This window comes from Ranitomeya imitator, chromosome 9, assembly GCF_032444005.1.
Source record: "Ranitomeya imitator isolate aRanImi1 chromosome 9, aRanImi1.pri, whole genome shotgun sequence".
Lineage (NCBI taxonomy): Eukaryota > Metazoa > Chordata > Amphibia > Anura > Dendrobatidae > Ranitomeya > Ranitomeya imitator.
Genome location: NC_091290.1, coordinates 8,327,061 through 8,352,069, shown reverse-complemented (window position 1 = coordinate 8,352,069; position 25,009 = coordinate 8,327,061). Strand labels below are relative to the sequence as shown.

General features: G+C 53.0%; 1 protein-coding gene across 22 annotated transcripts in view; it reads right to left on the bottom strand.

The window, feature by feature from the left end:
• The window catches only part of PACSIN3 (protein kinase C and casein kinase substrate in neurons 3), a 37,630-nt gene extending 13,582 nt beyond the window's left edge, over positions 1-24,048 (bottom strand). For 5 of the 22 annotated variants that reach the window (XM_069739038.1, XM_069739056.1, XM_069739057.1 and 2 more), the window contains exons 1-2: positions 23,893-24,048; positions 3,053-3,104 (exon numbers count right to left, since the gene is read on the bottom strand). The gene's annotated coding sequence lies outside the window, so the exon portion shown is untranslated. Of the gene's footprint in view, positions 1-2,989; positions 3,105-14,384; positions 14,463-15,948; positions 15,968-16,644; positions 16,936-23,892 lie in introns of those variants that run through there. The other 17 variants (XM_069739039.1, XM_069739049.1, XM_069739059.1 and 14 more) reach the window with 13 other exon arrangements.
• Between the last annotated feature and the right edge of the window lie 961 nt (positions 24,049-25,009).

Here is a 25,009-nt window from a genome sequence, read left to right as displayed (position 1 = left end):
GGCGCACGGTGCACCCTTAGATGTAAGGCTCGTCCTGCTGCAGGAGGAACTGGGGTGCACCCCTAGATGTAAGGTTCGTCCTGCTGCAGGAGGAGCCGGGGCGCACGGTGCACCCTTAGATGTAAGGCTCGTCCTGCTGCAGGAGGAGCCGGGGTGCACCCCTAGATATAAGGCTCGTCCTGCTGCAGGAGGAGCCGGGGGGCACCCCTAGATGTAAGGCTCGTCCTGCTGCAGGAGGAACTGGGGTGCACCCCTAGATGTAAGGTTCGTCCTGCTGCAGGAGGAGCCGGGGCGCACGGTGCACCCTTAGATGTAAGGCTCGTCCTGCTGCAGGAGGAGCCGGGGTGCACCCCTAGATGTAAGGCTCGTCCTGCTGCAGGAGGAGCCGGGGGGCACCCCTAGATGTAAGGCTCGTCCTGCTGCAGGAGGAGCTGGGGTGCACCCCTAGATGTAAGGCTCGTCCTGCTGCAGGAGGAGCCGGGGTGCACCCCTAGATGTAAGGCTCGTCCTGCTGCAGGAGGAGCCGGGGGGCACCCCTAGATGTAAGGCTCATCCTGCTGCAGGAGGAGCCGGGGGGCACGGTGCACCCCTAGATGTAAGGCTCGTCCTGCTGCAGGAGGAGCCGGGGGGCACGGTGCACCCCTAGATGTAAGGCTGGTCTTCACCGCCATGTCTGCTGTGGCAAGTTCAGTGCCCAATGATTTGGAATAGGACGGAGACATAGTGACAGAGCGTCAGCAGCGCCTCACACCTCCTGATGAGGAAGACCACTTTACCAATTTCTAAGGGGCCTGATGATGTGCACATCCTGCACCAAAAAGCCGAAGATCCGACCTCGGGATGTGATGGAAGCGGCTGCACACGAGCAGAGCGGATGCCACATACCCATCAGCACCAAACACGTCGCTGCAGAACCTCTTTACACTTTTGTTGCAGCTCAAACATTCATTGCATTTTTTTCTTCTTATTGCCGGAAGCAAAATCCAGCCGATTGTTCCTGCACCACCAGGTTGTGCGGTTATCATGTACAGCGCGGTCGTACGCAGGCAGAACTGAGCAGAAACGATTTGAGAGGAGCAATGGCGGGTACATACGGTGACAAGGAGAGTTTGGCCATGGAGGCGCCGTTACACGAGTGGTCGGAAACTAGCAGCACTACAGTTTTGTGGAACTACAAGTCTCAGCAAACCTTGACAGCTTTTACAACATCTGGGCTGCTGCAATGTGACGTCAAAGTCCAGTAATGGCGGCCACCGTCCGGTCCGGTGTACGATTTACATTGGGCCCCGGCAAGGCTCAGATTAGTTGTAAACTACAGGATTTAGAGATTTACTGTAGAGCCCACCGGACCCCAAAACTAGAATGACCGATCTGTGCACAGGGGGAAAGCTGTCAATCACCGAGTAGGACCGCCCACTGGACTCCTGAGCAAAGAGCAAGTGGGGATTAAAGTAAATAAAAACTATAGCGAATCCTATCCCAGAAACCAGGTACTAATCTGCTCGGCCCAATGTGACGTCTCCTTTAAGACTAGGACACAAGTTTCCAGACATGTCTAGGGAAGTAGCCCCCTATATAACCACATAGGGGGGTCTTTTCCTGCCGTGACCGTATATAACGGACCCCTGGGCCTGGATATTACACGTCACCCCTTATTGGTCGCACCATATTCCTTGGCCCGAGTGGGACATTTATTTAGAGATGTCCCCCCACAGTCCGATCGTACCCCACTATAAAGACCCAGGGGTCCGGTCAGACGCCGTCCCTTGTATTGGCTTCAGAGATTCCTCAGACTCCGACTCCTCGTTATTAAATGAGCAAACGATCCAAGAACGGAAACTGTTCTCACTCCCAAAATAAACATTGAACACAGGCCTAAAATATCAGCACCTGCTGCCAGCCATGAGGGCGCCCCCGCCTCCCCATTACTGCCACCCACCAGCCTGAGATGGGGGACGGCGAGGAGGATCGAAATCCGGAAAGGTCAGAACTGCCTCCCCCCCACAATGGGCATCACCCTGGGGGCACAATACACGGCCCATACACCCACCGTGACGGCATCTATGGTAAATTGTGCATTTATCAGCCCCTGGAGAGAAGTGGCCTCATGTTTGGGGTCTGTACAGTCACTCCCACGATTTGTAATTTAAAGAAAAAAAAAAAATATATATATATATATAAATATATATCTCTATCAGATTTCGAAAACCTTAAAGCAAATTTCAAATTTGGACAAAAAAAAAAAATAAAAAAAAAAAAAAAGCCCACGAGTTGCCCCCCCAGGAACAAGACTGTTGCCCCGAATGGTGCAGGTGGCACACACCCAACCTCTGCTCCATTCATTGTCAAGGGGACTGACTGAGAAAGCCCAAAACATCTCTGATGGTGGGGGCTACATAGAGGCCGCTTCTCGGGGTGGGTGTGGGGGTCCTAGGTCCCCCCCCCCCCCCCCCCCCCCATCTTAGGGAGAGGGGATTAAAAACAAATAAGAAATAAGTTCAGGATGCATTATTGCTACACACAGAGCAGTCATCCAACTTTCCTGAAGTTCTGACTGGCAATACTGTGACCTATATGACATCCAATATTGCACCCCCACAAGTGATGTCCCCCCAAACTACCAAGACTTTAGCCAAGGGCGCCCCAAGGACTTTCCTATTTCCAGAGGAATGTGAGCAAAAAGTCAAATAGCAAAAAATAACCAAATAAAAACCTATAAAGCATAGAAGTAATTCCAGGAAACCACGACTCCCGACCTGCGATGATTGCATTCTCCAGACCCAAACTTTTATAAACTTTACCGGCCCCCCAGGGATAAGTACCGAGATCCTGATCTACCAGTATCCACAATGGTGACCGTCGGGGGACACGGACACAGCAGATCCTGCCGCTCGCGGTTCTGCCAATGGACAGGAGACGGCGGGGGGACGCAGCTGCAGATTCCAGGATCTGTCGGACCCCCGTGTAAAGCAGCGAGGTGCAGTCTTACCGGAGGAGCAGGGTCTGATGTGCAGTGCATGGACCCCCGGCTCTCAGGATTCAGGGCACGTACCTTGCAGCCAGACGATGCGCTCCTACAGAGGGAGGGACGGGCGAGCTCAGACCTGCAGAGAGAAGATGAGCGGTCAGGGGCAGCTGCACACGGAGCTCGCATGCTCCTCACATGATGCTCTATAAATATGGAGACCCCAATATAGCACTGGCCAATATGACGCCCCAGTGATGCCGCTAACCCCCTCCTTACAGTCAGTGACTCATGAAACCCCCACAGGGAGCGGTCCGGAGCCCGAGAGGCGACATGGGATCCTAAATTGCACGGACCCTTCCCAGACGGCGACACCTCACCGACATCTGAGGAACCAATTCCACCGGACGGCTTAATCATAAAGGGCCCAAAACGGGAGCGGCCCGACACTTAGGGCAACGCCGGCCCCCGAATACCCCCGCATCATCAAAAATGGCAACAAGGGTTCTCCCCCGCTCAGTCACATCCTTCTGACAACTGCGCACCGGGTGGTCACATCCTGTCCCGCTCCACAGGCGACAACTTCTCAACATGTTAAAGGGGGTTTCTATTTATTTACAATAGTCAGCCCTATGGAAGGGGAGGATATACGAGAAATAAGCTGATGAACAGGCCCAACGGGTGCGGACACAAGCGGCGACGCGCCCCTGAAGTCTCAGCTCCTATAGGGGTGAACGTGATGCAGTTCCGAGAACGGCCACTGCACGGTGTATGGCGCTGTGGTGATCCGGCATTATTGATAGAGAGCTGGAGGGTCTGCATAAGGCGCTCGTCCTAGCACATATCGTGCTCCATTGCAGAAGTATACATTATAAACATTTAACCCCATCATCCTCAATCCTACGAGTCTGTCCTGGCACCTCTACTCTCTGGAAACACTGGAGCTCACCCACTGGGTGCCATAAAGGACGCAGGAATAAGGAGGCCGCGTACACAGGGTCCCGGCTCCCTCACGCCCAGACTCAAAACACCAAGAAAGAGGTGAGGACAGGATAGCTCCAGTGGTCTCGTGAACCCCAAATCCAGTCAAGAGAAATGAAGAGCCACAGGGAGAAAAAAAAACAAAAAAAAAAAAAAACACCCCCCCCCCCCCCTACAAGAAGGCAATAATAGGGTATTCACTCAGACAATTTTCCCCCGAAACCCAAGAAACTAAGACGATTGGACGACTAGGGAGCGCACTCATCCGCCCCCCCGACCCTCACAGGCCCGACTTACCACTACACTAGTGAGGGGCTTCATACAGGGGTCTGCCCCATGTTATAGCACACTTCCCCCATAGCAGACACCATCGGTGACCGTGCCCCTCCGGGCCATTACCGTACAATGACCAGATGATCGACGGCTCAGATCCCATCAGCCGTCTTCATGAGACGCCCCCTACAGGCTACAGAGATGGATTGCACACAGACCGCCCCTTTAAGCACGGACACCATTAATACTTAGAATAAAGTGCAGTCTTTCTACTTACAGGGTCGGCGGCGCTACAGACCCTCGAATCTCCGGATCAGTGAGGACCCCAACGATCACCGAGTGATCTCTACTTTAATGCAAAAAAAAAAAAATCTCCCTTAGGGCGGCGTCACACTTGCGAGTTTTACGGACGTAAGAGCGCAGAAACTACGTCCGTAAAACTCGCAAAAAATACGGCACAATTATTCTCTATGCCCCAGCTCCTATCTGCCGTATTTTACGGCTTTCTACGGCCGTACAAAATCGCAGCATGCTGCGTTTGTCACCGTACTGCGCAAGAAATACGCCAATGAAAGTCTATGGAAGCGTGAAAAATACAGATTACACACGGACAAGCAGTGTGACTTGCGAGAAATACGCAGCGGTGTTAGCGAGAAAAGCCGGTAATTCAGTGCGGTGTACAGTAAAATCACACTGACTTCTGAGCTCCCAGGCTTTCTAGGTAAGTTCCGACGATCTATGAACATCCAGCAGAGGGCGCCTCACCGCAAATGAAGCTAAATATAGATCAGTGACCTATATTTAGCTTCATTCCCCGGGGTTTTGCAGCGAGGAGCAGCCTGCATTAGCAAAGCTCCTGGCTGCAAAATGTTTTAACCCCTTCAGAAGGATTTACATCGTTGGACTTTACAGATCTGCGGAAGGTAAGTATATTGTTGGTTTATTATGTTTTTTCTATCACAGAACAAGGGTCTTCAGTGATTGGATTGGGCGTTAAATAAAATATTACAACAACCTTTGGTTTTATTTCATTAAAATAATTTTTAATAATGTGTGTGTGTGTGTGTTTTTTTTAACCCTTTCATTCATTTGGATTAATAATGGATAGGTGTCATAATTGACGCCTCTCCATTATTAATCAGGCTTAATGTCACCTTACAATAGCAAGGTGGCATTAACCCTTCATTACCCCATATCCCACCACTACACGGGAATGGGAAGAGAGTAGCCAAATGCCAGAATAGGCGCATCTTCCAGATGTGCCTTTTCTGGTGTGGCTGGGGGCAGGTGTTTTTAGCCAGGGGGGGGGGGAGGGCCAATAACCATGGACCCTCTCCAGGCTATTAATATCTGCCCTCAGTCACTGGCTTTACTACTCTGGCGGAGAAAATTGTGCGGGAGCCCACGCCAATTTTTTCCGCCATTTAACCCTTTAATTTAGTAGATAGAACGGCCAAATTTTGCAGAAACACACTACTGACATTAGTAGTGTGGAATCTGCAAAAAAAATGGAGAGAAGACATGGTTTACTGTATGTAAACCGGTCTCAAATCATGTCGGGTTTTAGGAAGGAGAAAGAAAAAGCCGGTAATTACCGGCTTTTTGCTATATCGCGGCTGTATGAAGTAATAATATATATACACATATATGTGTCTACTGAGATATATATATATATATATATATATATATATATATATATATGTGTGTGTTAATATTTTTTTTTTTAAACACATGGATCCCTTGTATAGGCGTATGTCGGTTTTGCAAGCCTGCGATAAAAACACGCAGTACGGATGCCATACGGATTACATACGGAGGATGCCAATGCGCAAAAAACGCTGACACACCCTGCCTACGGAGGAGCTACGGACCACTATTTTCGGGACTTTTCAGCGTATTACGGCCGTAATATACGGACCGTATTTGCATACGCTGAGTGTGACTCCAGCCTTAGGGTGGAGGCCTCCCATGCCAATTATCCAAGTATCAGTATCATCAGTATACTGGGGAATTCGCTCCTTAAGTTTATTCTCTCCGAGCCACAAAATGAAATCTACTCGGTTATTATCCCTCAAAACAAAAGCCAAACCTAAAAATCAAAGCTGCAGTGTAAAGCATGGAGGAGAAGAGGGCAGCGGCTAATGACGAGAGAACAGTAAACCATCTCAGATTCTCAATATTAGAGAAATCTGCTTCTTTTCTCCACTGCTTCACCCTGAAACACTTAAACCTGTCTGGAGACAGACGTGTCTGCTCACTGAGGGATCAGATTGCAGCTCTCTAGGGTCTGCTCACTGAGGGATCAGATTGTAGCCGTCCAGGGTCTGCTCACTGAGGGATCAGATTGCAGCCATCTACTGAGGTCCATTAATGGGGAGGGAAGGCAGGGGCACAGCGATAACAGGTAAATGAAGAGAGATTGTGCTGCAGCTGTTTAGCAAGTGTTTCGCACACCAGAGCTGGATTCACAGCTACACTGCTCAGTAATGCTGTAAAATATGCTCCATGCTGCTGCTAATTATTCACATGTGCTGCATAGAGACCGAGGAGCAGGAATTGTTCATGTCTGTATGGGAGATAGCATTCAGCAAGTCAACGCATGATGCATTGTTTTGCATAGGAGCTGCATACACAAAACTGTATAAAAAAAAAAAATTAAATGCATTAAAGCAATAATAAAACCTCTTCCCTTTAAGCATTTTCATCATGCGTCCTTCATAATCCATATACGAAGGGTATTTCCTAAATCACTGCCTGAAGCTACAGCAGGTCTGGGAGAACAGAGGAACATTAAATGTAATAATGGGGGAGCAGCGCCCGCGATAAACGACTTCACACACAGCAATTATACACTCACTGACTGCGGGGTAAGAATGCCGCCCCAGGGGCTGCAAGAAATCCTCAGGATATGTTCACACGTCAGAACATCCTTATCATTTATGCACGAGATTTTACTAAATCCACGAGAAAATCTGCATCAAATTGTCCGACGCCGAGTGTGTGACATCCGCCTCCGCGCTGCAGATCTTCACCACCGAGGACTAAGTGAGGACCACAGGAGACCACCGAAAATCCGTCCACGGCAGGAGACTTCACCGGGACGTTTTCTCTGCGATTCTGCATTAGCTGCGACGTTCTACTGCAGGGGAGAAACCTGCAGGGAATTGATTGGACGCAAGAGTTTTACGAAGTTGCAGCAATAAGTCGGTTTGTGCAGCGGAAGGTTAAACGCCGCGTGTCATAGTGTGATGGTGCAGCCATTAGAGCCGCGGTCACCAGACGTCTCCACATTGCCTGGTGGAGGTCACATTATTGGGGGAATTGGCCATAATGACCGTGTCAGAGGCTGGGGCCCTTTTTTCAGCCCATCCTATATTACGTCCGTGCGGAGAGCGTGCGCTCAGACAGGTGGTATTATTAGCCGTCAGGATGACCAAGCGCTCGGGGTCCCATGTAACAGTCCAGCTGTCAAGTGCAAGTCAGCGACACCCAAAATAAAAGCGCCTCTGCCTCATTACTGAACGTCCCCGCAACCAACACCAGCGGCATTAGTCAGGAGGCATCGGATCAATTACAGCCACAGGATCACAAGCGGCACACTGCCCCACCGGGGGGCTCCGGACACACACACACACTGCCCCACTAGGGGGGCTCCAGACACACACACACACTGCCCCACTAGGGGGGCTCCAGACACACACACACACTGCCCCACTAGGGGGGCTCCAGACACACACACACACTGCCCCACTAGGGGGGCTCAAGACACACACTGCCCCACTAGGGGGGCTCCAGACACACACACACACACTGCTCCACTGGGGGGGCTCCGGACACACACACACTGCCCCACTAGGGGGGCTCCAGACACACACTGCCCCACTAGGGGGGCTCCAGACACACACACACTGCCCCACTAGGGGGGCTCCAGACACACACACACTGCCCCACTAGGGGGGCTCCAGACACACACACTGCCCCACTAGGGGGGCTCCAGACACACACACACACTGCCCCACTAGGGGGGCTCCAGACACACACACACACTGCCCCACTAGGGGGGCTCAAGACACACACTGCCCCACTAGGGGGGCTCCAGACACACACACACTGCCCCACTAGGGGGGCTCCAGACACACACACACTGCTCCACTGGGGGGGCTCCGGACACACACACACTGCCCCACTAGGGGGGCTCCAGACACACACTGCCCCACTAGGGGGGCTCCAGACACACACACACTGCCCCACTAGGGGGGCTCCAGACACACACACACTGCCCCACTAGGGGGGCTCCAGACACACACACACACTGCCCCACTAGGGGGGCTCCAGACACACACACACACACACACTGCCCCACTAGGGGGGCTCCAGACACACACACACACACTGCCCCACTAGGGGGGCTCCAGACACACACACACACTGCCCCACTAGGGGGGCTCCAGACACACACACACACTGCCCCACTAGGGGGGCTCCAGACACACACACACACTGCCCCACTAGGGGGGCTCCAGACACACACACACACTGCCCCACTAGGGGGGCTCCAGACACACACACACACACACTGCCCCACTAGGGGGGCTCCAGACACACACACACACACACACTGCCCCACTAGGGGGGCTCCAGACACACACACACACACACTGCCCCACTAGGGGGGCTCCAGACACACACACTGCCCCACTAGGGGGGCTCCAGACACACACACACACACTGCCCCACTAGGGGGGCTCCAGACACACACACACACACTGCCCCACTAGGGGGGCTCCAGACACACACACACACACTGCCCCACTAGGGGGGCTCCAGACACACACACACTGCCCCACTAGGGGGGCTCCAGACACACACACACACTGCCCCACTAGGGGGGCTCCAGACACACACACACTGCCCCACTAGGGGGGCTCCAGACACACACACACTGCCCCACTAGGGGGGCTCCAGACACACACACACTGCCCCACTAGGGGGGCTCCAGACACACACACTAGGGGGGCTCCAGACACACACACACTGCCCCACTAGGGGGGCTCCAGACACACACACACTGCCCCACTAGGGGGGCTCCAGACACACACACACACACTGCCCCACTAGGGGGGCTCCAGACACACACACACACACACTGCCCCACTAGGGGGGCTCCAGACACACACACACACACTGCCCCACTAGGGGGGCTCCAGACACACACACACACACTGCCCCACTAGGGGGGCTCCAGACACACACACACACACTGCCCCACTAGGGGGGCTCCAGACACACACACACACACTGCCCCACTAGGGGGGCTCCAGACACACACACACTGCCCCACTAGGGGGGCTCCAGACACACACACACACTGCCCCACTAGGGGGGCTCCAGACACACACACACTGCCCCACTAGGGGGGCTCCAGACACACACACACTGCCCCACTAGGGGGGCTCCAGACACACACACTAGGGGGGCTCCAGACACACACACACTGCCCCACTAGGGGGGCTCCAGACACACACACACTGCCCCACTAGGGGGGCTCCAGACACACACACACACACTGCCCCACTAGGGGGGCTCCAGACACACACACACACACACTGCCCCACTAGGGGGGCTCCAGACACACACACACACACTGCCCCACTAGGGGGGCTCCAGACACACACACACACACTGCCCCACTAGGGGGGCTCCAGACACACACACACACACTGCCCCACTAGGGGGGCTCCAGACACACACACACACACTGCCCCACTAGGGGGGCTCCAGACACACACACACACACTGCCCCACTAGGGGGGCTCCAGACACACACACACTGCCCCACTAGGGGGGCTCCAGACACACACACACACACACTGCCCCACTAGGGGGGCTCCAGACACACACACACACACTGCCCCACTAGGGGGGCTCCAGACACACACACACTGCCCCACTAGGGGGGCTCCAGACACACACACACACACACACACACACACACACACTGCCCCACTAGGGGGGCTCCAGACACACACACACTGCCCCACTAGGGGGGCTCCAGACACACACACACACACACTGCCCCACTAGGGGGGCTCCAGACACACACACACTGCCCCACTAGGGGGGCTCCAGACACACACACACTGCCCCACTAGGGGGGCTCCAGACACACACACACACACTGCCCCACTAGGGGGGCTCCAGACACACACACACACACTGCCCCACTAGGGGGGCTCCAGACACACACACACACACTGCCCCACTAGGGGGGCTCCAGACACACACACACTGCCCCACTAGGGGGGCTCCAGACACACACACACACACACACACACACACACACACTGCCCCACTAGGGGGGCTCCAGACACACACACACTGCCCCACTAGGGGGGCTCCAGACACACACACACACACACTGCCCCACTAGGGGGGCTCCAGACACACTCACACTGCCCCACCGGGGGGCTCCGGGCACACACTGCCCCACTGGGGGGGCTCCGGACACACACACACACACTGCCCCACCGGGGGGCTCCAGACACACGTAGCTCAGCATTTGTGACCGCGCCGTACTGTAAGCGGCACATTGTAAGTTGCGGAGGGTGAAGCACGCACCGACATCCGCAGCACAGAGCGACACGGCGCTCGGATCAATAAATGCATAAATTATGAGAGAATCTGGGAGGTAAATCCATTGCATGAATTCCCAGTGGGGACCCCGCCGTAATCCAGTCTGTGTAATTACCGGCCCCCCTGCCAGAGTAACTTATGTATGAGTGGAGCAGCGGACCCCCACCAATCAATAAGTCATCACCGATCCTCACCAGACAGGCGATGCACGGACGGGGCAGAAGTGTCGCAGATGTCACCGGCAGATACAGGCGAGTAACAAGACAGCGGTGACATGTTGCGCCCAATAACCACATGCACCGGAACATGGCGGCTCTAGGAAAAAAAAAAAAAAAAAAAAAAAAAATGATCAGAAAAAGGATCCATCAATAGGTAAGAAAAGCGATTTTCTACCCACACAATGGCCGCCCGCCGTCTGGTCACCACTGTAATAGGAATGATCGTGGACACCAGAGGTGTGTGGTGCTGTGCGGCCCCCCGTGTCGGACGGACTTGCTCCTGGCCGCCATTGTGTCAGTCTCCGCTCGCCCTCCATATTAGCAGCTCGCCCTAATAAAGCACCGCCGGATCTGGGAGCAAAGTTCTGTAGAAACAGCAGGACAGAAGCATTTACCGTGGAGCTGGAGGACGGCGAGGGTCGGCCGCACGGTGAAGGTTGGAGATCTACTTGATCCACAATGACGGTGGATTCCAGTCGCTGGAAAGGCGTCCATCACGACTCAACATCCGGATCTTATAAAGCTCGGAGGCAACAGAAGTTCTGCAGAAGTTTTCACACGGCGCAGTCACATGTGACATCATGGAGTCACCGCACTGACCGGCTAAAATACAGACTGCCGGCCCCGACGCACGTCAGCCGTGTCCAGTCAGTAATAAGTCACCCCAATAGTCGGGCGACGTCGCGTTATCAGCTGCTGCCGACAACCAACATATCAGAACGTCCGCTCCAAAGAATGGGCAACAATGTAGACTATGGTGGCCCAAAGCCAACCATCCCCTGACAGTGAGGACCCCCCCACTACAGCAAGGGTCCCGTCATTGCAAGCGGAGAAAAACTGAAAAGGTAACAATGCAAGTAGCGGGTGTTAGTTGTGATATTGGGGAGCTTCTCCCGGTCTCTATGGGGCATTGGGGCAAAAATCCGTAATTACGAGCGTTCTGTAACAACCCGCGATGCACGAGGTTTCCTCCGCTCACACGATGCAGAAGGTCACAGCAGAGGTCGCCCACACATCGTAAGACCCCAAGTCAGTCTACACGGATCGATGTCACCAATTTATCTAGAAAAATCGCTCAGACTCTCCCCCCAGCACCACACGTCACATACAGTCTGCACTACTTTTCTGGAGCAAATATGCACATAAAATAATTGTCCACAAGGGGGAGACAGCACCACCCCTGTGCACAGGTTGTGTGCGATACTGCAGCTCAGATCCATTTACTTTATAAATCGCAGCTAGAATGGCAGACAACCTATAGGGGCGAAGCAGTTCACAAAACAGACCGGACAGGTATGAATACCGTACATCACGCTTGTCTAGATGAGATGGAAACCTGCGCACCCAGGATTGGTATGATGGCGGCAGAGCTGCACCTTGCAGTACAATAGTCAGAAGAAATGCACGACCACAAGACAGAGGAAAACTGGATGAAAAGTCACCAAGTGTCTGCCCCAGTCTGCACAGACCAGTGTAGTACGTCATACCGGTAATGAAGTGCAGACTGGGTTATAAGGGGTTAAACCTGGTAGCAGCTATAGAGACACCACGAGTCATTGCACATCCCGATACACAGCGTACCGGAGGAAGAGCTGGGTGTAATTCTATAGATCTGGCTGTCACTCCGAGAGAAGTCTTCAGGCGTCACATTATATCATGGTCGCGAGGGAGGGAAGAAGAAAAAAAAAAAAAAAAAGTTAAATATATCTCTGAGAACTTGCAGTTGAAGTCAGCAGGATGGGGGGTCCTGATTCTGGAGTCAGAAATGCCTTTAACGCTGGCAAGCGATGCAGATGCTGCCATCTTTGATCTGGGCGCGGGCACCAATGGGTCGTACACAGCCTTCCATGTAAGTGCGTGGCCAGGTGACCGGATGGACTCGAGCTATAGGTCAGCCGCACACGCTCAGTAAAGATGGCCGGCTACAGGGGGCCTGGTGACCTGAGGACAAGGGGGAAGCAGCCACGTGTAATCTTCACACCGTTGCACTTTGTTCAGATATTTCACAGCGACCGACTCCCCCCTATAGAACAAGTGCACAAAGGGACCAAACGTGCGTTTATATGGGGAGGTCGGGGGGCACTGGGAGATGTGGGGGGCTCGTGAGGCAGAGAACAGCTGTTTCCAACCATTGTCCAACCATGCTTGACCCTCGGCCAAGTCATCGATATTGGCAGCACATGGCCGGGTGCCAACGGCAGAACGGGGGCCGACATGGCGCACGCTGGACGGAGAAGGATTGAATTAGTAGGCCCGTGGTGGTCTCGGAACGCACATAGGAGGGGTGGCCCCCACATACCCCTCTGTATGACTCCCAACTACTCCTATTGCTGCTGGTGTTCCGTCAATTGCCTACATATTGCTGTGTGACCACTGCAGCCAATCAACGGTCACAGATTGGCTGCAGCGGTCCTGTTCAATATTTCTCAGCCACAAGACACGGTCTCCCAGCTCAGATGGAACATGGCTGCGGTTTGACTTGTGGTCACCAGACGCCCCCAATGAAAGAAGACTAAGCCATAAGACCGATGTAGGAGAGCAGCACGGAGGAACGCGAGACGTCCTGCAGGGGCGGAGGACCACCATGGCCCCTCATAGATCGGCCGCCATATTGGTCCCATTCGGCCTTTTTAGGAGGAGTCACAGCGGCTCTGACCAATAGGAGGCCAAGAGGGTTGTAAGCTTAAAGGGGAACTCCAGAATCTCCCTTCGGACACGTTTTGTAGGGGTGCTGTGCCCTGATGGAGCAGCGCAGAAGTGTAAAGCATGAAACAAGAGGAGATGCAGCAGCAGCGACTGTCTGTACAGAAAGTGGATTGCAGACCGACTCCGAGGACCAGAAGCAAACCAGAGACAAAGCGTCGTTTATAGACGGATCTGGAAGACATCGCCCCTCGGATCTCCCCTACCGAAAGGTCAGCGAGATGATGGGACAATAAGGGAATGCAAATGTGGCTCCGTAAAAGCCCCCACAGCCGCGGCAGAACAGAGCCCCTCATTCATCATGCACAGACTCAGCATAAGGACAGAAGAGGGTCCCCGAGACGTGGATATCGGGCCCCCCGAGCTGAACCTGCCGGCATTACACACCGCCGGACCCTCCACAGGAGCCGCACAATGGTGGCGGAGGGGGAACGCTACATCAGACTTGTGACGGCCCACCATCCGATAACCCGGCCCACGGCGGTGCAATCAGATGCCGTCTGCTCCACTTCTAGATATCGGGGTCACACGCCGTCATGCACCAAGTGAGGAGCCGAGAAGACCAACAGCGATCAGAAACCGGTCCTGTATTGTACGACGCTGGATCTTACCGTACAGCAGTGGGATCGGCCAGCGAAGAGTTAAAGGGGCATTTGTGCAAAACTTCACGTCACCCAGGTCACTGATGGAACGTCATTGTCCGGGAAACACGACTCCTCGCTCTGATGGCCGCCTTCACGAGGACCCAGGGATGAGCAAATATCATGGCAAAGATAAAGAGGGAATCACGGGGAAAACAAAAACAAATCTAAGAAAGGTATTCACATCTGAGTCTTCACCTCTCGACTGAGGAACAAAATAAGCGATTCAATAAGGTCAAGTAAACGCAAGTTTAAGCCCCTTACATCCATGTAATCCTTAAAGACGGCAATCAGCTGCAGTGATGACATCGTATGGCCCAGTGTACGGCACAGATCAGCCCTAGAGAGGACACTGCATATTACATAGATACAGCACCATACACAGATACAGTCCCACAGGACACTGCATGATGTACAGATACAGCACCAGATACAGCCCCATGGAGGACTCTCTGATGTACAGACAACACACACCAGATACAGCCCCACAGAGGACACTGCATGATGCACAGATACAGCACCAGATACAGTATACATGTACAGAATGCAGCCCCAGAGAGGACAGTGCATATTGCACAGATACAGCACCATACACAGATACAGTCCCACAGAGGACACTGCCTGATGTACAGACACAGCACCAGATACAGCCCCAGAGAGGACAGTGCATATTGCACAGATACAGCACCATATACAGATACAGTCCCACAGAGGACACTGCATGATGCACAGATACAGCACCAGATACAGTATACATGTACAGAATGCAGCCCCAGAGAGGACAGTGCATATTGCACAGATACAGCACCATACACAGATACAGTCCCACAGAGGACACTGCCTGATGTACAGACACAGCGCCAGATACAGTATACATGTACAGAATGCAGCCCCAGAGAGGACAGTGCATATTGCACAGATACAGCACCATATACAGATACAGTCCCACAGAGGACAGTGCATGATGCACAGATACAGCACCAGATACAGTATACATGTACAGAATGCAGCGCCAGAGAGGACATTGCATGTCGCACAGATCAGCATTAGTGACAACATTGTATGTCGCACAGATACAGCACCGTATACAGATCCAGCCCCAGAGGACACTGCATCATACACAGATACAGCACAGATCGGCATCAGTGACAGTGTATGGCACAGATCAGCACTAGTGATGGCACACAACCCTGTGTACAGCAGTGATAACACATGCTTCTCCGGGTGTGCATGTGCTCTTAATGGGTAGAGGGGCGCAAGCCGCAGCGCTAGAGGAACCTCAGTTACTTTGACAGTTAAGGATGGGGCTGGTGGAACTGCAATATGCCCAATAATAAAGTATAATTCATCGTGGCCCATACATGGTCGCACAGACGCCATACTTACCCTGTATTCCCTATTCCTTGGTCGTTGGAATTCCCAAAACACAAACTGATGCAATCCTATTTAATTCTCCCACCCTGAAGTCGCTCCCTGCCTGAACGCCGATATTTCGCAAGGACGGGCGCTTACGAATACGCTCCAGCCTGCTCACCTTTGCCCCGCTGTTCTTGCTTGGCATATACAAATCATTCCCAGGCAGAAGAAGAAGAAGAAGAAGAAGAAGAAGAAGAAATGCCTCCGGCGGTGGGATCCTCTGCGGAGCGGCTGGCACAGGAACTGCCCGGACGGGTTTATAAAGGACCGGGCACACGCCGGTATTACCGTGCATACCCTTCCTACAGAAAACGGCCAGACCCCGGCACCGAGAACAACCACGACCTGAACACAAACCAGGCTGCCAAACCCCTTTGGTATTAAATTGCACAGAAAATACATATTTTCCTGGCTCGTGCCTAAAAGGATCCACTGTCAGGAGCCATCCCCGTCCCTGCAGGAATTGTCACCGGTCCAAAATATAACAGGAAATATTGTGCATTCAGAGGAGTCCGCAGCAAGACGGAGACCCGGCGCCCTGCACGGCACCCAGCAGAGGAAGGGTTAACAGACTTTTGGGGGGGTGCTCTGGTTTCAGCGTGGGATTTTAGGGAGTCACGGCAGCAGCTCCTGCTGTATTCACCCCCCCCTATAAACACTTTAGGAAGCTAAATAGGTCATTACCGCAGAGGCTCCAGAGCGCCCCCCACAGGCAGCTCTGTGTGCAACAGGGTACAAGCAGCGACAGAGATCCCCTATAAATGCACCAGCCCCCCCCATCCAATATGTCGGGGGTCTTAATGAAGAATCGTACCTGGAGCCGAGGGTAGATGCCGCCTCGGGAGCGAGCAGGCTGGAAATCTGGGTCTGTGCTGGCAGAGAGCAGCGGCGCCGCAGTGTCCGGGAGCTCGGGTCATACACGGAGTGAATTCATCGACGTAACGCAGGAATATGCCAGAGAGCGTCCGCAGACCGCACCGTGCAGCAGGAGCCCCCCGCAGCGGGCGCAGCCACCGCAGGGCTCCAGTGGACAGAACGAGCTTTGTTCTGGGGAAGAAGGGAAAAAAAAGGGAATGGGGGGGGAGGGAGCGATGGCCCCGGCCAGATCCCGAGATACAACGCATTGCTGCAGCCCAAACTGCGCCTGCCTGTGGTCCTAACCCAGAGCACAGAAATTATGGGGGCTTCCGCTAGGTCAATAGGAGCCAGTGGACGCAGCAAGCTCTCACACGTTCCTTTCTTTCTCAAATCCCTTTAAGGAGGTGTAATACAAAAAAAAAACAGAGTGACCAGTCACCATATGCAGGGCCCCAAAATCTGATTTATATCAGTCCCAACAGTGCACGTCAGGGAAAAGAATGATCGAGCAGGTTACATGTCAACATGCTCCATCCTATATTATCAAAAAAAAGGAGAAGTGGCTGCTGCAGACGTATAACAGCTGGAGTACAACTAATAACACAGGATCCTATAGATCCGTACAGGAGGAGGGGAGCTGTGACAATGACTGATAACACAGGACCCACCATTCACAATAGGTGATGTCACAGCTCACCTCCTCCTCCTGTACAATGACTGATAACACCTCTATATACAGCAGATAACACAGGATCCACCATTCACAATAGGTCACAGCTCACCTCCTCCTCCTGTACAATGACTGATAACACCTCTATATACAGCAGATAACACAGGATCCACCATTCACAATATGTGATGTCACAGCTCACCTCCTCCTGTACAATGACTGATAACTCCTCTATATACAGCAGATAACACAGGATCCACCATTCACAATAGGTGATGGCACAGCTCACCTCCTCCTCCTGTACAATGACTGATAACTCCTCTATATACAGCAGATAACACAGGATCCACCATTCACAATAGGTCACAGCTCACCTCCTCCTCCTGTACAATGACTGATAACACCTCTATATACAGCAGATAACACAGGATCCACCATTCACAATAGGTGATGGCACAGCTCACCTCCTCCTGTACAATGACTGATAACTCCTCTATATACAGCAGATAACACAGGATCCACCATTCACAATAGGTCACAGCTCACCTCCTCCTCCTGTACAATGACTGATAACACCTCTATATACAGCAGATAACACAGGATCCACCATTCACAATAGGTGATGGCACAGCTCACCTCCTCCTGTACAATGACTGATAACTCCTCTATATACAGCAGATAACACAGGATCCACCATTCACAATAGGTGATGTCACAGCTCACCTCCTCCTCCTGTACAATGACTGATAACACCTCTATATACAGCAGATAACACAGGATCCACCATTCACAATAGGTGATGTCACAGCTCACCTCCTCCTCCTGTACAATGACTGATAACACCTCTATATACAGCAGATAACACAGGATCCACCATTCACAATAGGTGATGGCACAGCTCACCTCCTCCTGTACAATTACCTAAAACCAGGTCACTTCATTAAAGGGGTGGGGGGGGATTGATAACTTTTCTCAGTGCTGAGCTTTAGTAAATATTGGCGCCCTGCTGGCAGTGATCCCGTCCTCTGTTACTCTTGTGCAATGCTAATAAATCCTTCTCTCCGGTGAGTCAGGGGCCGGTCCGTGCGGTATTCTCAGGAACCAGTTCTGCTCCAACTTATCACAGCTGCCGGGTGTGATCGGGGCTCGTGCAGTGTTGGCTGCTCCAGTCACCGATGATTTGAGGCCACACTTATTCGGCCAAGTACCGGGGTCGTGTAGTATGGCCGCTTATGGTGGATGAAGGACGCGGCAAGTTTAGCTGCAGCCAGAAATCATTCTGTGCCGCTTCTACATCAGAGTAACAAGTGAAAGGAAATCCCACTGAATCAGGCCGCAAATAATCCGAGTGGGTCCACCGTGCCCCACCAGGGGCCGCGCAATACTCTGCAGTCTTTGGCCGTGTGACCCAAGTCGAGACCACCATTCTCCCCTATGAGTCAATCACACAGAGCGGCTCTATTATGTGGGTGGCCACATTTTTAAAGTTTCTTTGGGGGAAGCCAAAAACAAAACAAAAACAAAAAAAAAAAAAAGCCTCAGATATATAGCGCCCATCATACGCATCCTAGAAAAGGACTTTTCATTTCACCAATCAGGTGGCGTCTCGGCCTCCGGACCCCCGGATTGGAGTTTACCACAATAAATACTGAGAGGGGGAAGCGAAGGTTTCCTCCTGGCCGAGCCGGGGGCATGGATAAGGGAACCGGCGCCGGGTCAGATGTTCTCTTTTGCAAGATTCAAGATTTACTTTTATTTATTTTTTTTAGCCTAAACAAGAGACGGTCACATACCGAGTGTGAATCCAGTGCAACAAGTCAGACAAGTGCGAAAATAACACACGTGTGCCTTTCACGATCACATTCTGCCAGCGGTCAGTACCGGTCTCAAGTTAAGACCCCCGTACACATTAGATGGCCGTCAGCCGCATCTTCCCCATACACAGGAGCACTCCGTGTCCGGCAAGAAAGCCGCCACCAGCTCCCGTGGCAGAGGAGCGGCTCAGCCATCTGCGCAAAAAAAATAAAGTTACAAAGCAACTGGTGGACCCTCCTCTCCCCCGACATTATCGGGACAAAGTCGGGTGGTCCCCGTACATATCAGACTGGCAGATCAAGTCATAAGCAATGGGCTCAAACAAAAACAAGTTATACCATTCACAGGACCCTGGATACTGAAGTGGCCGCCGGACCCCCTTACTACCTGCTGCATCTCGATTAATAGGCCGCCATGATGCACATGTGATGCAGCAGCTGCAGCCTCATTAGTGGGGTCCGTGGGCAGCAGGAGGCCCGTGGGCAGCAGCCCATCGCAGTGGTTAGTACAGCAGCCTTGCAGCGCTGGGGTCCTGGGTTCTAATCCCACCCAGGACAACATCTGCAAAGATTTTGTATGTTCTCTCCGTGTTTGCGTGGGTTTCCTCCGGGCACTCCGGTTTCCTCCCACATTCCAAAGACATACTGATGGGGAATGTAGATTGTGAGCCTCATCGGGGACAGTGATGATAATGTGTGCAACCTGTAAAGCGCTGCAGAATATGTTAGCGCTATATAAAAATAAATGATGACGCAGGTGGAGTTCGTGCTCATTCACCTACTTAACCTGGCGTCACTTCCCCTTTGGATATGGACCCGTAGAAGTGCTCCCGTGTAGCGCGAAACGGCCGTCGTCTCGTCTGTCACACTCCCACTCGTTGCTTTCCACTCCCCCGTGCCGTGAAGATGTACCATTTGGTGTTACAATAAAGGACACTTGAAACTGCATATTTGGTGAGTGCATTTGCGTTTTTCTATTTTTTGGATTTCTATATAAAAATAAAGATTATAGGGGCCTGCAATGCTTTTTGCCCTGATCCCTCGGCAGCACACCCACCCATGTAATCATTGTGTACTGCTGACAGCATCGCACGTACAAAACGCTCCCGAGAGATAAAACCTTGTAGAGGGAATTACACAAATGACGGACTAGGTGGATTGTCCATCATCGCTCACTGTGGGCAACCTCTGTTACCTTCACTCCAACTTCCATTTTGTGGTTTAAAGGGGTTGTCATAAATTTAAGACAAGAAAAAAAACACACCACACACACGTGTAACATCCACCTATTCAATTCCTCACAGCACCTGCAATGGTGGCATCGCGTCAATCATTCACATGACCACCAGTCAGTCACGGCGATACTTGCGCATGTGGCTGGTGACCAATGAAGCCGGCGAGTGGCCAGGAACGCTGGACCTAGCAGTGCAGCACAGCAGATCCAAAACATGCACCTTCACGCTGCGCTTCTGCACCCATTATTTGGTCCCGTTGAGGCGCATATCAGATTCGGGCGTATGTGATGTGCCGACCCGGGCCATAGACTACTATGGGGGCAAATGAGGGAACATGCGCTGTTGTGCTACATTTTTGGGCAGAAACGACTCCTGGGGACGTAATAGACTACAACCTATTTGCACAGTAAAGTCCTATACCCCCCACCCCATACACAAGCCCTCAAGAGTCACTAGTGAATGCAGAGGGAAAAAAAAAAAAAGCCTACACATCACACCTCTGAATGCCCCAAATATCTTACCGAAGAGGTATGTGCATTTACTGGTACGCAGGTCACGCTGAAAAAAAAAAAAAACAGGAAGAAAGAAAAGGCACAGGTGGTCCAAATAACAGCACCCCCTGACTGCCAGGATGGTCACTTGGGTGACGAGGTATCACACGGCCTCCTGCAAAGAGACCGGAGTCGTCCTAATTATCAGCAGTGGTCGGAGCCCCAACAATCCTGGATGGGGATATCCCTTTAAGACCTCCAAACACGTCATGTAATAGTGAAAGCCAAGATGTCACTCAGATAAACCGCGCTCATAGCTCGCTCTTGGCAGGGACGGCGCATGGAAACTTCAACATGAGCCTCGCTGCCATGTACAAAACCGAGCAAACAAAAAGCAAAAACTTTCCTGAAGAACCAAACTGCAGGAATCCAACAAATCCCGTCCATGTCGCCTTCTGTCCGCTGCACTCGACCATTTCAGGGGGGGGGAATGTAGCGTTCCTCTGACCCCCATAATAGAGGGGACGGTCCTCGGTAAACGTGCGAGTATCCAAGGCCCCGATTCTCACTCCAAGGCCCCGGACGCAGAGTTTATCAAGGAGTTTTTGGAAACTTCAAATCCTCCACCAAATCTTGAATTCGGCTATGAAAACTTTGCAAAAATACTCCATGTGCACACAGCCTAAAAGGAGAGGTTTGTGATGACCGCCCCTTTAACAGAACAAGGCTTCCCTCACAGCTGAGCTATTCTGCTTTCAATGGAAGCATCGGCCACAGGCGGACAAACCCCATCAACAGTGGAAAAATCGCACCACCGGCCAATTTCCATGCAGGAAAAAAAAAAAAAAAAAAAGCTGGAACCGCAACTTTATTTTTTTTTTTGGAGTCAGAAGATCTGCAGCGTATCTGCTCTGTGTGAACGCGGCAGAAGGATTCCCATACATTCCTGGCGATTCCCCACAGACATTGAAGGCCGTCCGTCTGTGTACTCAGTATACAGCTGCTATAAGAAGGATAAGATTGGAAGTCTTTTGTCGTATGTTTTTTTCTTTGTTGAGCTGCTATAAGAAGGAGATAAAACGGCCATAAACCCGCACAGCACACACTGTAAAGCCACATACTCCGCCGATAGTGCCAGGCGTACCGTCCACATAGCGGCACCATGTATGACCCCACAGTCAGGGCCACCACCATCCAAAAACAAAGGGTGCAGGGAAGAAAACCCCAACAGGAGGGAAAAAAATAATCACAGGGAGGAAGAGCGGCAGCTCCAGCGGCCATATCTGCCCCACGTGCGGAGCGTCTCCGGCACATCCACCGAAGGGTATGTGTCCACGTTCAGGATTATATGCAGGTAAAATCCTGACCAAATCTGCACCTGAGGTCACTGGCAGGTCACCTGCGCCGTCCTTGCGTTTTTTCTGCAATGTATGGACATTCTGCGTTCTCAAAAGACACGCCGCATGTGCGTTTTCGGGGGTCTGCCGCATGAGTCTTACTGCATAGTGGAGACGGGATTTCATGAAATGCCCTCTATGCTGTAACATGTGGACGCTGCGGCTCAACACCGTCAAAAACGCAGCGTTTCCTGAACGTGGAAACATACCCCAACACGCCAGCAGCACACATGGAAGGGGCAACTTGTGACCCCCCCAGCGACACGTACCCCACCCGTGACTGAGCCTGCGCCCCCCATTCTGGGACATGTTCACACTGGTTAGATAAGCTGCGGCTGCTTCACATTACACAAGTTTTGCTCCAGGATTTTGTGCAGATTTCATCCCCTGCATCACAGACTGCGCAATCCACAGCGCAAAGAAACGGCAGACCGCAAAGCTGCAATTCACACGGTGCAGCAAGGGAAAAGCTAAGAGTCTGAGCAGGTTTATAACGCTCGCACCCCCCGCATCCCACCAGGGAAACTGACACCTGAAAATGGAGACGGAAAATAACCACCGAAGAGACAACCGGACACTCAGGGGTAGGAAAACAGACAAGCCAGGACCACCAGGAGGAGGAGGATGGTGGATCGCTCCTCACTGCATCTAATATGGAGAAGAAACCCCAGAATATGCACTGCATGTACCAGTCATCACCGCCCCCCATATCCACACAACCCCCCACATCACTGCCCCCCATATCCACACAACCCCCCATATCCACACAACCCCCCACATCACCGCCCCCCATATCCACACAACCCCCCACATCACTGCCCCCCATATCCACACAACCCCCCACATCACTGCCCCCCATATCCACACAACCCCCCACATCACTGCCCCCCATATCCACACAACCCCCCACATCACTGCCCCCCATATCCACACAACCCCCCACATCACTGCCCCCCATATCCACACAACCCCCTAAACACACACACATCCCGGCCCCCTATATCCACACAACCCCCCCACATAACTGCCCCCTATATCAACACAACCCCCCCACATAACTGCCCCCCATATCCACACAACCCCCCACATCACTGCCCCCCATATCCACACAACCCCCTAAACACACACACACATCCCGGCCCCCTATATCCACACAACCCCCCACATAACTGCCCCCCATATCCACACAACCCCCCACATCACTGCCCCCCATATCCACACAACCCACCCCCCATATCCACACACACCACTGCCCCCACATCACTGCCCCCTATATCCACAACCCCCCACCTCACCGCCCCCCATACCCACACACGACGTCTCCCCTGGCTCAGCCCCACAGGACCCCTCTGGGCTCCTCACTGTCCCCCATATCCACACAACCCCCTAAACACACACACACACACACACACACACACACCCCTCTATATCCACACAACCCCCCACCTCACTGCCCCCCATACCACACATCCCGGCCCCCCATATCCACACACGACGTCTCCCCTGGCTCAGCCCCACAGGACCCCTCCAGGCTCCTCACTGTCCCCCATGACAGCAGCATTCCCCCCAATGCAGTATATGGCTGGGGGCTCCTCACCTGCTGGGAGTTGTAGTTCTGCAGCAGCTCAGTACGGGGGTCTCCGCACGTCCCCTCACCTGTGCCGGCCTGTGTCCTGCTGCTCCCCGGGCTGTGCGGCTCCTGTGCCCGTCCTCCAGCTCCGTCCTCCCGCACTCTGCCGCCGCCGCCGCCTCCCCGGTAATTATACGCTCCGCCCGCCGCCTGAGCCGCAGCCTCCCCCCTCCCGGCCTCCGTGCTGTCATGGCAACCCGTGTGCCCCCACAGGTAGAGGGGAGACCCCACACGTGTCCGCGGCCCCCGGAGCCTCTGTGTTGTCTGTGGAGCATTTTATAACATTTTATTCATTCCCTATGGATTTCGGGTAAACCTCCGTGTGCACACAGCCTTACAGCCGGTCCACGCGGCTTTTCTGGAGCTTTTGCCGCAGATCTGCTTGAACATAGCAGCCCCCGCAGAACACTACATCATCCACACTGAGGGTCTCACAGTAAGATTTATTTAGAGAGTTGGCTTTTTTCTTTTTAATGAGGTTTTAAAAATCTTGCTGTGAAAAAAAAAAACTGAAATGTTTCTTCATTGAAGATTCCTATCACATAAGAGCCATACAATACTGTGCAGATATAAAACACCGTAAAAAGCAGCGATTCTGCAGGTGGGAACGTGTGCGGAGGGTGAGATGTGCGGAGGGTGAGATGTGCGGAGGGTGAGATGTGCGGAGGGTGAGATGTGCGGAGGGTGAGATGTGCGGAGGGTGAGATGTGCGGAGGGTGAGATGTGCGAGGGTGAGATGTGCGGAGGGTGAGATGTGCGGAGGGTGAGATGTGCGAGGGTGAGATGTGCGGAGGGTGAGATGTGCGGAGAGTGAGATGTGCGAGGGTGAGATGTGCGGAGGGTGAGATGTGCGGAGGGTGAGATGTGCGGAGGGTGAGATGTGCGGAGGGTGAGATGTGCGGAGGGTGAGATGTGCGAGGGTGAGATGTGCGGAGGGTGAGATGTGCGGAGAGTGAGATGTGCGGAGGGTGAGATGTGCGGAGGGTGAGATGTGCGGAGGGTGAGATGTGCGGAGGGTGAGATGTACGGAGGGTGAGATGTGCGGCAGTGAGATGTGCGGAGGGTGAGATGTGCGGAGGGTGAG